Here is a 14,258-nt window from a genome sequence, read left to right on the forward strand (position 1 = left end):
CAAGAGTAAGGTCAGCACACAGCTTGGTCATATTACAACCGGAGGGGCGAACTGACAACGTGGTATACAGAGAGATCCTTCACAAATAATTATTGATTCATTTTCCCTCAGTTTAAAAAGGTTTACTTTTCTTCTTAATAAAAATTTTAAAGCAGTACTTCGCCGCTGCGAAGCGCGGGTATTTTGATATATATATATATATATATATATATATATATATATATATATATATATATATATATATGTCAATGTATGTATGTATATATGTATGTGTAGATATATGTAGATATGTAAATATATATATGTATATATATGTAGATATGTAAATATATATATATGTAGATATGTAAATATATATATATATTTATATATATATGTGTGTGTGTATGTATGTATGTGTGTATATATATATATGTGTATGTATGTATGTGTATATGTATATGTGTGTATGTATGTGTGTATATGTATGTGTATATGTGTATATGTGGATGTGTATATGTATATATATATATATATGTATATATGTGTATATGTAGATATGTATATATATATGTATATATGTATATGTATATATATATGTTTATGTGTGTGTGTGTGTGTGTGTATATTATATATATATATATATATATATATATGACAGCAACACTCATAACAATGACAACACAATTACATATATATATATGTAGATATGTATATATATATATGTGTCAATCTATGTATGTATGTATGTATGTCTATATATATATATGTAGATATGCATATATGTGTATATATATATGTAGATGTGTATATATGTAGATATGTAAATATTTATGTATATATATGTGTCTGTGTATATATATATATATATATATGTGTGTGTATGTATGTGTGTATATATATGTATGTGTATGTATGTATGTGTATATGTATGTGTGTGTGTATGTATGTATGTGTGTATATATATGTTGATATGTGTATATATATATATATGTATATATATGTGGATGTGTATATGTATATATATATGTAGATATGTGTATATGTAGATATGTATATGTATATATATGTTTATGTGTGTGTGTGTGTATATATTATATATATAAAAGACAGCAACACTCATAACAATGACAACACAATTACATTGACAATCATGTTACGTTATTTTTAAAATGTTTCCTTTTCTTTTTCATAACCTCTTTAACACACTACTTCTCCGCTGCGAAGCGCGGGTATTTTGCTAGTTCTATTATATATTAGTGAAGCAATGTAACGTTTTTATATGCATTTGAATGAGATTTTGAATAATGATAACATCCCACAAAAATGCTGTTTAGTGTATCTTATACAGAAATCTCATCAATAAAATAAGCGGGTTAGAGAAATATATGAAACATACGACTAGAATGGCCTTTTCTGTCTTGCCTCCAGGCAGGCAGGTGTCTAGTAAAATAACACTGGCGCTTGGCCTCCCTCTGCTGGTCGCGCCAGGATACTCGGCTGACCAACTTCCTGTTACTCTGAACTGCAGCGGATCTTGACAACATGAACGGAAGACAGAAAGGCAGTGAACGTGCACACTTTAGGGTACGTGTACTTTAAGAGAAAAAGGTCGTCAGTCAAAAGAGGCTTAATTGCATTTCTTGCAAGCAGCACGTCGCGTTCAAAATATATCAGGCCGAACCTCTGACCACACGCAAAAGTTACAGGACGAAATGATGCACGGATTTACTTGTTTTTCTAGACAATTACCGCAGTGCTAATGGCATCTGTGGGTCGAGCGTGGTGTCTCTTTTTTGATTGGATTTTATTTTATACAGCAACATGTAATATTTTCAAACGTTTGTATCTACCCATATAGGCAGCTGTTTATTACGAGGATAGTGTTCGATTTAACAGCACATCTGGAGTGAATGAAGTGACGATAAACGTAAGGCGAGAAGCTGCCTACCTTTATAATACCACGGGAGAAAACCTGGCTCCTTTTGTGTAGCGCAAATCGAAAAATAGTTCACATCGCGTCATTATTATGTAATGATAAAATAAGGCAGAGAAGGTAAGAACAAAATGTTACTGTGCTGAAAATTTGGAGAGAAAAACACTTTTGTGGGTACATCTGCTGATAGCCCTTTGATTACAGGTTTAATAATAGATGAGGGGTGTTGCTGTGGTTAGTATTGTCCCTGTGGAGTTCTCACTTTCCCTCGCTGTCTGCATGGGGGGTTTCATTCACAACCCATGAGACGTGCCAATTAGATTAATTGATAATTCAAGTTTAGCCGCAGTATGAATGTATGGACCAAGTCGGGGTCTGCACCTGTCCTAGATCAGATGCTTCACAACAATAAAGTCAGCACCATAATAAGCTGAATTACTGTTCTAATAAATGTCTTCAGGAGAGCATGGTTATGGTGCTTTCTCGCAGCTTTAGGAAACCGCCTTAGAGTCCAGACATGGTTACAGTCCCTGTGGAATTTGCATGTTTGTCCTGTTTCTGGAGTTTTCTTGTATCCCAAAGATGTGTCTGAAGTATTGAAAGAATTTAAGTTGACCTTGAGTGAGGGAGTATACCCAGTTATGGACTAATTCAATTCTAAGACTGCTTCTTAAAACAAGTAAGGGATACATGTGAGGGACTTGCAAACTGAGTCCAAGTTTATTGATCTGTATACATAGTAAAATAAAATAAATACATGTCTCTCACATATTTGTGATTAGTTATAAAATACCTGAAATAGAACAAAAAATATATTTAGTGCAATATCATAACATTTATTTAATGAATATGTGATGTGTGGCCAATGTGGGAAACAATCATATAGTGATATTAGCAAATGGTTAGTAGCCTGATTACCTGTAGGTAAAGCTTGCACTTAAATCTGTTGGTGAGAGTGTGAGTAGTTCTGTTTGCCATAACAAGGAGGGAGAATAGTGACTACAAGAGACCAGAGTTTTATTTATTTTAATTATGCTGTTTGTCTCTAAGGCACTGTGTTATTTATAAGTAATGTGTGTATATGTTGTGGATAGAAGGAAACTGTGTGTATTCTGTGCCACTTTCATTACTTTCTCTAGTGCTCTGTGTTCATCAGCTGAGCAAATGCAGTATCAGGATATTGTGCAGTCAAGGAGTATGTGTTCTGCTGTGCATGTCATGTCGAAGTTGGTGAGCACAGATGAAAACATCTGCACTTTCTTGTGAGCCTTCTAGAGCGATTGTTCTCAAGTTCAGTTCCGAAGGTTCCTGTGTGAGCAGGTTGTCATCCCAACCATGAGGAATTTGTGTGTTAGATGCTTAAGATGCTTTTGTTTTTAAATATTTTGTTCTTTTTAACTTTCTGGTTTACTAATAGGTAGAGAAGTGAATAATAATAAAATAGCTACACTTAAGAATTTAGTGTTATTTGCAATGATGTCTACCATGCTTGTCATTAATTATCCATATTTAGATATAGTTAAGGGTGCAGACTGCATAGAAGTGAACTAAAATCAAGTATTTTAAGCATCTAAAGATAATGTGAAAATACAGATATTTCTAATAAATATAAAACAAACAATGCACTTTTCAAAAAGCAAAGGAATAGAATGATAAAAAGGACAACTAATTATGCGTTGAGATCAATTAAATTTCTAAATGACTTGCTGATTGTAAAAAAGTGTAGAACAAGGACAGAAATTGAGTGCCACTCTTACAAAGTGTAGATAAGAGTGTTAAATTAACAGTTAGGTTTTGTTTTTTACAAGTCGAATTTATTTCTTCATAATCAAGATATATATTAATTTGCTTCATGAAATTATGTTCTAAAGTGAAGACTTTTTTATGCATTTTAAGAAATTGTGCCTGTTCTTCTGGTTTAAAATGGAGTTGATGGGGCACCAGATCAGACATGAAATGTCTGCTTTGAAGCGTCAATGACTTTGATTTAAGAAAACTTGCCTTCCTTGTTTCTAAGACATGTAACCATCATGAATGGAGTTTTGACATTTTGCACAGGCGAAACACCAATTGCCAAGTTTCCTTTGCCTTGCCATAGTGTCAGGCTGCATATTTTTCTCTCCAGTGCTGTTTATTTAACAGTTATTTTTCTTCCATGGCTTATAACCAATGTAGTGCACAGCTGTGTACTGAGTGTCTGATATAGTTAAAAACTGCTGTCAGTATGCTGGGAAATCATTTTAGTATGCATTTGCTGTCAAACTATTATGACTGTACGTGATTCAAAACGTGCACCAGTGCTAATATTGAATACATACTCAAATCATGTTTTTCCTTATGCATTGTGCACTTAAATCATATTTTTTTAGCTGTACTACCTGTCGAAGACAGGTAAGTAATCAACGCAGACCTGTTATATACCATATGGTATAGGATTCGTAAAAGCAGTGTTAATGTTTGTATTGCGCTATTTATTGGAATGACAAATGCTATGCATTTTATTACTAAAATATTTGTGATGTGCCATCTTTTGTAATGACAGAGACATAGCAACTGGATGGGTACACAGGCACCTGTCCTTTATTAAGGTGGATAGGCAGTGCCAACATACCTACTGAATCACATATGGACGCATTAGTTTGATACAGATGCCTACTAGAATTTTTTTTTTTTCCTAAATGACATTTCATTATCTGTATACAGTATATACATTCCACTTTGCATTTGCCCTTCTTACTTCACCACTGTACAATCTTTGATGAACATCTGTATCAAGCAAAGAAAACTGATTATTTACTGTTGCATTTTAATTAGGGCTAAGCTGATGGTCGTTAATATAGTACTTTGCCAATTGGGAAGACACTAAATAAACATCATTTATTTACCAAAATTTCCTCAAAGAGCTAAACTTCAAACTTGAACAGGGGCTTAAGATTCCTGAGTTTAGCCATAGTTGAACACCAGTTTGCTGTCAATGAGGGAAGGCTATATATTTTATATAATCTATGCTGTGCGATTCTGGCGGCATGATGGTGCTTCTTTGGTCTTGCAGGCAGTGCTTAAAATAGGATGGTACTTGTGGCGCAAAATGATTCATGGGGATCCCCCTCCCTTCTATATTGTATGCTAATAGACACACCTTCTGACCTCCATGGGGGGAGCCCCCCTACTTGTCATGTAAAAGTAATAATGTGCTATTCACGGAACAAGATGCCGTTTAAACCAAGTACTACCAGTAACTGGGTTCCACTTCTAGCCCTGTTTGTAGGCAAATAGGGATGTAATTGCACTGTGTACATGAGATGATAAATCTGAAATATACTTGTAATGTGTAATCAGTTTATCAAACCATTGCCTTACTTTTTTTTTTTAAAGCCAGTGCCAACTGTGCCATTGTCCTCCTGCATGCACTTCATATATTGCAAGCTTGCAGTACCAATCAAGAATTATGCGCATTTTGATATGTCGTTTGGATGCATGATAAGAAAAGGCAAAAAATATGTGCTATAGACAAGCATTGGTGAAAGAACGAATGGCTACTTCTGTAATGCATGCCAAGTTGCTTTTGTGTGTGTGTGTGTGTGTGTGTTCAGAAGATCGGTCCTGGGTATGATGTTAAACTGCATCCGGTCCTGCATGCAGTCCTCCAACTTGCAGTGAAATCATGGGGGTTGGTGGCAGGATTGGCATTCCATCCACAGTAAAAAATAAAAATAATAAAAAAAAAAAACTTCACACAGCTGTGAGATGACAGAAATGACTCATTTTTGCTCTCTGTGGGAGTAGCTCTGCTTGCATCATGAAGGGGATGGGGGAAAGCCCTTGGGAACCCCATCCCCGGAAGAGTCAAAACCGTGGGAAAGCCAGTGTGGTCAGGTCTGTTGGGGATCAGAACTGGTGTGGTGCTGAGGCGTCGCCCACTGCACGGCAGCACTCGTGTCCCAATTTGAGGTGTCCCATCCGGGTAGGCACATGGAATGTCTTGTCTCTCTGCCATACCAGCTAAGGGGAGGCAAGGCTACAGAGATCTGTGGTATACGGGGTGAACTTCTCCAGGCTGGTGGTAAGGCTGTCCTCCTGGCATTGCAAGAAATCTTTGCTTCCATTTGGGAGACTGGCATCATCCCATCTGACTGGAAAACGGGACTTGTCGTCCCTATCTGGAAAGGGAACGGTGATCACCTGGATTGCGGCAACTACAGGGGGATAACACTGCTCTTAGTGCCGGGTGAGGTCCTTGCTAGGGTCGTCCTCAATAGGATCCGTGATCACTTGCTCACCTACCAGCGACCAGAGCAGTCTGGTTTTATGCCTAAGGGTTCATTTATACTTCACGCTCAGAACGTGTACGCGCCTGCATCATGGCCGCTATGCGTTCTGAGCGTTTATTTGATGCGTCCTCTGAGCAGGTCCTCAGAAATTAACGAGACGCGTGTGCGAGTTGCAGTACCAGCAAAAACTCGGGGGGCGCACTGGGCTAAAAGTTGGAATGTGACGTCAGAGTCTCTGTTTACTATCTACATGTGACAGAAAACCGCTTTGCGGATCCTACGAGATCGATGTGCGTGCTTCGATATTTGATAAATGGTTCGATGTGGTGAAGCAAATTGCCGACATACAGATGTATTCGTGGTGCTTTTATATTCAAGCATTGCATATTCGCGATCATAATGACACGATACATTTTAAAATTCTCACATACCGTCTTCTGTGCTATCTTTTGTTCTAGGGCTTCCTCTGCTCCTGACAGCAGTGAATCACCAGCAATAGATCGCCACACTGAGCACATTAAATGTATGATATTCCAACTCTCTGCACATTTAGAATCCTTAGATTTATACTTGATATCACTTTCATGATGAAAAGCATTAAAGTATGTATATTACATTTTACAGATAAATCAGTAATTTCGTTTAAATAATGAATACTGTTAATAATTACACACATGGTGGTGACACAGTGGCGGAGCGTTAGTGCTGCTGTCTTGCAGGGAGTCACGTTGCGGATATTCCCTGCCTGGAGTTTACATGTTTTCCTGCTGGGTTTCCTCAGTGTGCTCCAGTTTCCTTCCACAGATATGCAGATTTGGGGATTTGGTGCAGCTAAAATGATGCTAGTGTATGTGTGTGCTTGTATTCACCTTGCGATGAGCCGAGGCATCATCCAGGGATTGTTTCTCACATCCTTTTCAGAGATATTGCAGTAAGGTGTCATCGGAATTTAATGGGTGTTCTAGGCAATTCACAGCACAGAGAAGCCGAACATGTTCTCACCGTGATAATATCTCGCACTGCCACCTGGCGGATTCCTCCAGATTTACGTAAAGTACGCGCGCAAGTATAAACACTTCAACGCTTGCGTAGCAGGAGCGTCCACTGCAGCATGCGTCGCGTCGCGTGAAGTATAACTCCGGCCTTAGAAGTCTACCATCGACTGCATCCTGGCACTGGGGATTCTCATGGAAGGCAAACGCGAATATCGGCAGAGTTTCTTTGCAGCCTTTATCAATTTTTGTAAAGCGTTTGACTCAGTTGATCGAGCTGCCCTGTGGGACATCCTGAGGGTTTGTGGGCTCCCCTCAAGGTTGCTGGATATCATGAACTGCCTGTACACTGGAACTGTGAGTTCTGTGCAGAGTGGAGGCATAACCTCTGTGTTTTTCCCAGTTGATTCAGGGGTTCGTCAGGGGTGTGTTCTTGCTTCTACTCTGTTCAATTTTTGTATGGACTGGGTGTTGGGAAAGGTCATGGGGTCCAGCGGCTGTGGGGCATCTGTTGGTGAAGAAAGATTCACTGATCTTGACTTTGCTGACAATGCTGTGATCTTCAACGAGTCAATGGAGGCTCTGATCGGGGCTCTTGAGAGACTGAGCAAGGAGTCTGAGTGTCTGGGCTTGCGAATGTCTTGGATAAAAACCAGGAAGGCAGGAACAATCCCTGAACGGGGCACCATCTCATCACTGATGCTGTGACACTGAATCCTTGCATATTTAATCATTAACAATATTCATTATTTAAATGAAGTTAAAAATGTATCTGCATAATGTAATATATATACTTTACTGCATTTCATCTTTAAAATGATATCAAGAGCTCCACGAAGATAGCGCCTGGAAATGTAAATTGACTTAGAAGCCAGTCGTCATCATCTGTAAATATGCACTCTCTATTGAATTGAATTCCTTTATTGTTATTGTATGGTACAATGAGATTCAATATGCAAATCCTCCATAAACTTATTTTCCTATAAAATGGTAAAATAATAATAACAACAATAATAATAGGATAAAAACAGTGAAAAATAATATGAAAGCATAAGTGGCTCAGGTTGTGCAATATTACAACTGTAATGCAAGTTTACAGTGAAGTAATTATACTTATAAGTACAAACAATTCTACCAGGAGCACTTGATGGACTGATTGAGTCCGTTTATAGCTCTTGGGATGAAACTTTTTCTGAACCGTGAGGTCCGTACAGGAAAGGCTCTGAAGCGTTTGCCGAATGGGAGAAGTTCAAATGAACTGAGGCAGCGTGTGCTAGAAGCTGTACCCTGATATTTCTCCCCGCTCTTGACACAATCTGCCGTAGAGCTTTCCGATCAGCTGCTGTATAGCTGTGATTCCACAGTCAGATACACTGGGTTAAAATACTCAGAGTGGTGCACTGATAGTAACAATGCTAAAGTGGCTATGGTATTTGGAATAGTTTGGCTATTCGGTGCACCATTATATGGTTACAGGTTGATTACAATCAGATGCCTTGAACTAAAAAACGATATGCGGTTAATTTCAGGGTATTTGATAAAGTCGAGTCAGGGATGTGAATCTAAAAAATAAAGAGAAGCTACACAGGAACAGTAGCACTGCTTTGATGCTGGATGCCATCTGTTTTCAAAACTGAGCAGACAATCTGCATACATAAGGGATTGAGGTGGCGTGAAAATATATGTGAAATATGTGCGATGTGAGCGTGGAAACGGGCATACACAACATTTTTGTGCATACACACTGTTTATACATGAGGTCCCTGGTGCTTCCTGTTTTGCTATATGGTTGCGAGACATGGACGCTATCCAGTGACCTGAGACAAAGACTGAACTCCTTTGGTACTGTGTCACTCTTTGGGTACCGTTGGTTTGACTTTGTACCAAATGAGCGGTTGCTCATGGAGTTCTGAATGAGGCACATTACCTGCATTGTGAGGGAGCGTCAGTTACGGCACTACGGCCATGTGGTGCAATTCCCGAGGGTGATCCAGCTCGTAGGATCCTCATTATTGGGGACCCGAGTGGCTGGATCAGGCCATGGGGTCGCCCACGTAGTACATGGATGTGGCAGATAGAAGGTAATTTCCTGAGGGTGGGACTGGACCAGGTGTCTGCCTGGGGGGTTGCCAACCGGGATCCCTAGTTGTTTTGTCATGTGGCAGATGCGGCAACGCACTGTACCAGTGCATGCTTCCCGACTTGACTTGACTTGACTTGTTCAGAAGATGGTAGAATGAGAACAATTGAGGATGCCATGTTTGAGTGATTAAAAGTAGTTAGTAATTTCTAGTTTCCTGTTGGTAGATATTTATTCAAACCCATTGAATTAGCTTAATAACATTGCCACATACATCTACGTGTGCTCAGTTGCAGCAATCTGTAAGACAATAAAACAGATTCCTGCATCCCGAGCTAAAACGTATGCCTTTGTTTAGGCACTTTCCACGGTATATGCATAGAGCAGCTAATTATTTATAATCCACAAGCATCTCTCCATCCGTAGAAAGTATGCCAGTATCAGACGTCATAGATGTATGAATAATACATTGTCTTGTCCACTCTGAGAATGCTGCCTTCCATCAGTGTACTTGTCACCATTGCCTTGTTCCTTCCATGCTATGATGTCTTTCCTTTTTTCCATGAAGAAACAGGTGCAGGTTGTGTCCTGTTTACTCAAACTTGTGTGAAGCCATTGTAATGCCATTCTGGTAATTTTTATATATGGCATTCAGCTTTATCCTTTTATACCTAGCTGGGCTTGTTTAGGAATTAGAGGATATACCTGTAGAGGCAGTGTCAATGATAACAGAGGGAGAAAAAAAATATTTTTTCTGACCCACTTGATTGTATTTAGTGTTGTTTGTGGACAGAATACATGCAAGTAAGAGTAGAGCATTGTAGCATTTAACATTTAATAAAGCTTTGTGAAAACATTCAGAATTATTATATTGCCGAACAATTAAAACAGAGAACACATACAATCTTTGTAAAATGTTTTGCTTGAATTGTGAAAATATTAAAGTTGCCTTCAAATGTATATGCATAATCCCCATATTCGAATTGCTGATTGGGCAGTGACCATGTGGGATTGATTCTTGCCTTTCACACAGTGCTGTTCTAATGGACTATGCCTCCCCATGAAGCAAACATAAATAAATAGTGTCTAAAAGTGTATAGATGTCAAAGGATTAAAAAACAGTTTTAAATGAAGATAATGTCCATAAAAAGCAAATGCAAGAATTAATTTCCTTTATGTGCATTGGAACAACACAAAAAAACAGAGAAAAAAAGCCAAATCTGATATCATTTCACACAAAACTCAAAAACCGGGCTGGACAAAATTATTGGCACCCTCAACTTAATATTTGGTTGTACGCCCTTTGGAAAAAATAACTGAAATCAAGTGCTTCCTATAACCATCAACAAGCTTGTTACACCTCTCAACTGGAATTTCTGACCACTCTTCTTTTGCAAACTGCTCAAGGTCTCTCTGATTTGAATGGCGCCTTCTCCCAACAGCAATTTTGAGATCTCTCCATAAGTGTTCAATCGGATTTAGATCCGGACTCATTGCTGGCCACTTCAGAACTCTCCAGCGCTTTGTCTTCAACCATTTCTGGGTGCTTTTAGAGGTATGTTTGGGGTCATTGTCCTGCTGGAACACCCATGACCTCTGACGCAGACCCAGCTTTCTGACACTAGGCCCTACATTGCGCCCCAATATCTTTTGGTAGTCTTCAGATTTCATGATGCCTTGCACACAGTTAAGGCATCCAGTGCCAGAGGCAGCAAAACATCCCCAAAACATCTTAGAACCTCCACCATGTTTGACTGTAGGTACTGTGTTCTTTTCTTCGTAGGCCTCATTCCGTTTTCTGTAAACAGTAGAATGATGAGCTTTACCAAAAAGCTCTACCTTGGTCTCATCTGTCCACAAGACGTTCGCCCAGAAGGATTTTGGCTTCCTCAAGTACATGTTGGCAAACTCCAGTCTGGCTTTTTTATGTTTCTGTGTCAGCAGTGGGGTCCTCCTTGCTCTCCAGCCATAGCGTTTCATTTCATTCAGATGTCGACGGATAGTTCAAGCTGACACTGTTGCACCCTGAGTCTGCAGAACAGCTTGAATATGTTTTGAAGTTGATTGGGGCTGTTTATCCACCATTCAGACTATCCTTCGTTGCAGTCTTTTATCAGTTTTTCTCTTCCGTCCACGTCCAGGGAGATTAGCTACAGTGTTATGTGTTGTGAACTTCTTGATTATGATTGCTCACAGTGGACAAAGGAACATGAAGATCTCTGGAGATGGACTTGTAGCCTTGAGATTGTTGATATTTTTCCACAATTTTTGTTTTCAAGTCATCAGACAATTCTCTGCTCATCTTTCTGTTCTCCATGCTTAGTGTGGCACACTCAGACACACAACAGAAAGGTTGAGTCAACTTTTCTCCATTTTAACTGGCTTCAGGTGTGATTGCTATGTTACCAGCACCTGTTTCTTGCCACAGGTGAGTTCAAACAAGCATCATATGCTTGAAATAAAACAATTTACCCACAATTTTGAAAGGGTGCCAATAATTTTGTCTGGCCCATTTTTGGAGTTCTGTGTGACATGATGTCAGATTTGGCTTTTTTTCCTCTGTTTTTTCGTGTTGTTCTAATGCACATAAAGGAAATAAATATGTGTATACCAAAACATTTGTAATTGCAACAATTTTCTGGGAGAAATGGTGCATTTTCTGGGAAAATTCCAGGGGTGCCGATAATTTCGGCCATGACTGTATATATGTGTATAAATATACGTTAGAATATTAGAACAATCTAGATGAGAACAGGTCATTCAGCCCAACAAAGCTCGCCAGTCATATTCACTTAATTCTTCTAAAAAACATCAAGTCTAATTGTGAAAGTCCCTAAAGTCTTACTGTCTACCATGCTACTTGGTAGCTTATTCCAAGTGTCTATGGTTCTCTGTGTAAAGCAAAACTCTCTAATGTTTATGCAAAATTTACCCTTAATAAGTTTCCAACTGTTCTTGATTAACTAATTTTAAAATTAGTCTTGATCCACTGTACTAATTCCCTTCATAATTGTAAACACTTCAGTCATGTTGACCTGTGTTTGTATGTGTTATTAAATGAATTAAATTGCTAGTAGTAGATTTTGGTTGTGTTTAAAGGTCAGACTATCTAATTATTTAGTGGTGAGAGGGGAGACCACTGGTTTCAGTAGGGATGGGTTTAGATCATCACCCATTGCACTGGTCATCAGTGACAAATATGTAATGTCTTTCAGCATTATAATGTTGGCTCAAAAGCATTTAGAGTTAGGTCATTAAATATTTGGACAGAGACACCTTTTTTCTAATTTTGGTTCTGTACATTACCACAATGAATTTTAAATGAAACAACTCAGATGCAGTTGAAGTGCAGACTTTCAGCTTTAATTCAGTGGGGTGAACAAAACGATTGCATAAAAATGTGAGGCAACTAAAGCATTTTTTAACAGACTCCCTTCATTCCAGGGGCTCAAAAGTAATTGGACAATTGACTCAAAGGCTATTTCATGGACAGGTGTGGGCAAGTCCGTCGTTATGCCATTATCAATTAAGCAGATAAAAGGCCTGGAGTTGATTTGAGGTGTGGTGCTTGCATATGGAAGATTTTGCTGTGAACAGACAACATGCGGTCAAAGGAGCTCTCCATGCAGGTGAAAGAAGCCATCCTTAAGCTGCGAAAACAGAAAAAACCCATCTGAGAAATTGCTACAATATTATGAGTGGCAGAATCTACAGTTTGGTACGTCCTGAGAAAGAAAGCAAGCACTGGTGAGCTCAGCAACGCAAAAAGACCTGGACGTCCACGGAAGACAACAGTGGTGGATGATCACAGAATCATTTCCATGGTGAAGAGAAACCCCTTCACAACAGCCAACCAAGTGAACAACACTCTCCAGGGGGTAGGCGTATCGATATCCAAGTCTACCATAAAGAGAAGACTGCATGAAAGTAAATACAGAGGGTGCACTGCAAGGTGCAAGCCACTCATAAGCCTTAAGAATAGAAAGGCTATGTTGGACTTTGCTAAAGAACATCTAAAAAAGCCAGCACAGTTCTGGAAAAACATTCTTTGGACAGATGAAACCAAGATCAACCTCTACCAGAATGATGGCAAGAAAAAAGTACGGAGAAGGCGTGGAACAGCTCATTATCCAAAGCATACCACATCATCTATAAAACACAGTGGAGGCAGTGTGATGGCTTGGGCGTGCATGGCTGCCAGTGGCACTGGGACACTAGTTGATGATGTGACACAGGACAGAAGCAGCCAAATGAATTCTGAGGTGTTCAGAGACATACTGTCTGCTCAAATCCAGCTAAATGTAGTCAAATTGATTGGGCGGCATTTCATGATACAGATGGACAATGACCCAACCAAAACATACAGCCAAAGCAACCCAGGAGTTTATTAAAGCAAAGAAGTGGAAAATTCTTGAATGGCCAAGTCAGTCACCTGATCTTAACCCAATTGAGCAGGCATTTCACTTGTTGAAGACTAAACTTCACACAGAAAGGCCCACAAACAAACAGCAACTGAAAGCCGCTGCAGTAAAGGCCTGGCAGAGCATTAAAAAGGAGGAAACCCAGCATCTGGTGATATCCATGAGTTCAAGACTTCAGGCTGTCATTGCCAGCAAAGTTTTTCAACCAAGTATTAGAAATTAACATTTTATTTCCAGTTATTTAATTTGTCCAATTACTTTTGAGCCCCTGAAATGAAGGGATTGTGTTAAAAAATGCTTTAGTTGCCTCACATTTTTATGCAATCGTTTTGTTCACCCCACTGAATTAAAGCTGAAAGTATGCACTTCAACTGCATCGGAGTTGTTTCATTTAAAATTCATTGTGGTAATGTACAGAACCAAAATTTGAAAAATTTGTTTTCTATGTCCAAATATTTATGGACCTAACTGTATACAGTGCTCATTTCAAAGTATCAGCTTCATATTACATGTTACATTTGCCCTCAACATTTTTAAGAGTTTTCATTTTCAATAGCCCAGTAATCAATGTGCACAGTT

General features: G+C 38.9%; 1 protein-coding gene across 3 annotated transcripts in view; it reads left to right on the forward strand.

The window, feature by feature from the left end:
• Positions 1–1,466: 1,466 nt before the first annotated feature.
• cbr4 (carbonyl reductase 4) overlaps positions 1,467–14,258 on the forward strand; it is an 80,258-nt gene continuing 67,466 nt past the window's right edge. For 2 of the 3 annotated variants that reach the window (XM_051927660.1, XM_051927662.1), the window contains exon 1: positions 1,467–1,566. The gene's annotated coding sequence lies outside the window, so the exon portion shown is untranslated. Of the gene's footprint in view, positions 1,567–2,012; positions 2,036–14,258 lie in introns of those variants that run through there. The other variant, XM_051927661.1, reaches the window with a different exon arrangement.

Source organism: Erpetoichthys calabaricus, chromosome 5 (genome assembly GCF_900747795.2).
Source record: "Erpetoichthys calabaricus chromosome 5, fErpCal1.3, whole genome shotgun sequence".
NCBI lineage: Eukaryota > Metazoa > Chordata > Cladistia > Polypteriformes > Polypteridae > Erpetoichthys > Erpetoichthys calabaricus.